The sequence below is a fragment of the Cyprinus carpio genome, chromosome B13, assembly GCF_018340385.1.
Source record: "Cyprinus carpio isolate SPL01 chromosome B13, ASM1834038v1, whole genome shotgun sequence".
Classification (NCBI taxonomy): Eukaryota; Metazoa; Chordata; class Actinopteri; order Cypriniformes; family Cyprinidae; genus Cyprinus; species Cyprinus carpio.
In genome coordinates this window covers 6980762-6984017 of record NC_056609.1, presented here as the reverse complement: position 1 = coordinate 6984017, position 3256 = coordinate 6980762, and the positions used below count along the sequence as shown (strand labels likewise).

Below are 3256 nucleotides of genomic sequence, written 5' to 3'. Positions count from 1 at the left end.
ATCTACTGTGAATTAGAAAAATGTTGGGCATGGCCGAAAGTTTATGTGGGGTGTAAATATACTCATCTAATTTGCATATTATGACGTCACCGGGGGCGGCCATCTCGAATTTCATAATATTCTGGAAATATTAGATATTGAACTGATGTTTGAACTTATTTGCATGTTTTTTTGTGTGTGTGTTTTTATCCTCATTCCAAATGATCAGAAAAGAGGAATCCAACAATAAAACAGGGAAAAAAAATAACTAAATTATTACTATATTACTGCACTATATAGTACAAATGGATGGATGGATGGTTTCAACTTATTTGCATGTTAGTTTTTTGACTTTTTATCCTCAGTCCAAATTGAATGGATGTTTGAAATATTTGCAAGGTTTTTTTTTGTTTGTTTGTTTGTTTTTTGTCTTTTTATTTCTCATTCCAAATGATCAGGAAAAAAAAAAAAGAAAAAAGAACGGAAAAGTAGTAAATTATTACTATATTACTGTGCCATGGTAAAATGCATGTCCCTATTTTTTTTTTATCAGTTGACAAGCTATCTAACAAATCAGGTATCTAGGCGACACAGTTTTATAGTTATTGAGAGTATGGTTCCTCTCATTGCATGGCACTCACTGACCGCACCTGTAACTGTCTGCCAGCGGCCTTTAGAGCGCTCGCGATCAGCAACAGCTCTCCTATGGACACTATGACCACGGTCACACCCTGCCACCCTCATCCCCGTTGGGAAAGGGGTCAAGATGATCATTTGTTTGTGCTTCGTGAACACTCTCGCCTTGTACGGCGGCACCATTGCGCTGCAAAGATGTACCGGGAGAAGCGCGACCATTAGATGACCGATCGTCATTTCCAAAAGGCAAATATATTCCCCTTCAGAGTCAGAATCAGCGAATAACATTTGCAATACATCCTCACGGTACAAATTTGTATTAGCCATTTGCCGATTTTCTCTCATAAATCTCACCATTTACTCGCACGCTATGAACTGAACTGCTTCCGCATCAATGACACCCGAGAGCTCACTTGCTCTGCTATTTCCTCGAACACTTTGAATAGGAACATGACGTAATGATGGTCTAGAATCGAAGTACTACATGTCTGCCATCTAGTGGTAAGGAATACAAATGAGATATTACACCATATTAGGAACTACAGTCTATTTTATTAAGTATGACGTCTTGTCGCAATTTTGCGACTTTGGCGCTTAGAGGGTTAAGTGCTGGATTCCAACATATGGATTTTAATGGTCCACGTTTCAACTCTTGACTGCCCGTGCTTTAATCAGGTAAGTGAACCTCCCTCTTATTTACCTGCGTTACATTGCTGTTAAACACCCGTGACGTAGTAAAACGCTACAGTGACTTTTATGAAAGTAAACAGTAATCTTTAATCTCACTGTAACTGCTGTAGAGATATAATGATACTAACTCTAGTTTCTCCAGCTTGAATTGTGTGTTCATCAGTAGATCACTGAGGTTTTTCACTACAGAGTCTCCTAGTTCATTCCAGCTCAGGTCCAGTTCTTTCAGGTGTGATGGGTTTGATTTCAGAGCTGAAGTCACAGCAGAACAATCTTCATCTGTCAAACCACAGCATCTTAATCTACATTGAGAGAAAGAGAGAAGATAGAAGAAAACTATTTAATAAAGTCACAATGTCTTGATAAAACAAAAAACAGAGGAAGAGTGTCCGAATACCTTTGGATAATTTTCCAAAATACAGTAGGGTCTTCAAACAGAAAAAACAAATAAGTTGTTCATTTAATCAAATAATTGACACTTCTCATGATTTATTAACATCCTTGTGTGAAAGGTGTTAAAAACTTTCATATCTTTTTATTTATATATTTTTCCAACAAAAATACAACCAGAGGGAGCTCCTGAACACAGTCACAGCAAAAGTTAGAGACAAAATTTAACTGAAGTCTATTCAAAAGTTGTATGAATCTATTCTAAGAAGGTTGGAAGCTGTATTAAAGGCAAATGATGGTAAACACATTAATAAAACACTGGCTAATTCACATTAAATACTGGCTAAGTGTTCACATTATTTTCTCCAACCCCTGTACACTTAAAGGGATAGTTCACCCAAAAAAGAAAATTACCCCATGATTTGCTCACCCTCAAGCCATCCTAAGCCCCCTTTCACACTGCACGTTGGGACCCGAAAATTCCCGGAACATTGCCGGGTCGCCTTCTGTGTGAACGCAAACACGTCCCGGGATTGATCCCGTGTTGGGGACCTAGTAACAATGCCGGGTTCAGTCCCGGAAACACGAGCGCTGTGTGAACAAAACCAGAACTAATGCCGTGTCGTAGTGATGACGCACGTTATCGCGTGACTCTTTTAGCGTGTTTTGAAGGCAGATCAATGTTCGTGATGAAAGAAATATGAAGCAGAGATCAAGTAGTTCCTTACTTTCCGCGCTGAATCTGAGATCGTTCGCACAGCTTCAGTGAAAGTTAATGTGCCTAGCGTTTTCAACTCGTACATTACACGTCACATCCTGATCACGACCACGTGTCTTCACGGAACCTTTACGGGTTGGGGGCTGCACACATTACCCGTGTATTTTCCGGAATCGCAGTGTTTGTGAAGTGCCTTACATGTATATGAATTTCTTCTTTCAGACAAATATAAATCAGAGAGTTACATAAAAAAATGTCCTGGCTTTTTCCAAGCTTTATAATGTGGGGTCGTACTCAAATGAGAATTTAGAATAGACTACTGTAAACGTTACTAGTCATGTAACATGTGAAATTTATGTAAGATACTCACATCAGTGTGTTGAGTGTACAGTGTTTATCCTGCAAGTAGAGCAGCGATCTGATTCACTCCTGTGTCCTCCTAGTTTGACGTCCAGTGAGATTCAGCTCTATCGCAGGAATAATGGGTTTTTTACCCACAATTCCAGTCCACACACTGACAGCCTTCATCTGCAGCCGGACCCAAAAACCTGCAGAAGAGAAGATGAAGCAGGATTCAATTCAATGTGCATTGCATCACAAAAACATTTAAAGATCATCAAACATTGTTTGGGTTCATAATTCAGTTTTAACAGTTGAACATTTCAATATACAAATAATTTTTTCAGAAAGTCGAAAGTCAAAAGTAAACTCCTTAAAAGAAACTCAGGAGCAAAAGCTCACTAGGATCATGATTCTCAAAAATCTGAAGGTCTTTCTGGCATTTGGCAGGAGACGTGGAAAAGTTAGCATAGAGATAACTAGCTTGTACAGCTAAGCATTCAT

General features: G+C 38.9%; 1 long non-coding RNA gene across 1 annotated transcript; it reads right to left on the bottom strand.

Annotated features, from left to right (window-relative positions):
* Positions 1-1504: 1504 nt before the first annotated feature.
* LOC122139350 lies at positions 1505-2904 on the bottom strand. Its single transcript, XR_006156205.1, has 2 exons — positions 2784-2904; positions 1505-1607 (listed from the first exon to the last, which is right to left on the bottom strand). It is a non-coding gene; the product is annotated as an uncharacterized LOC122139350 (long non-coding RNA).
* Positions 2905-3256: the final 352 nt, after the last annotated feature.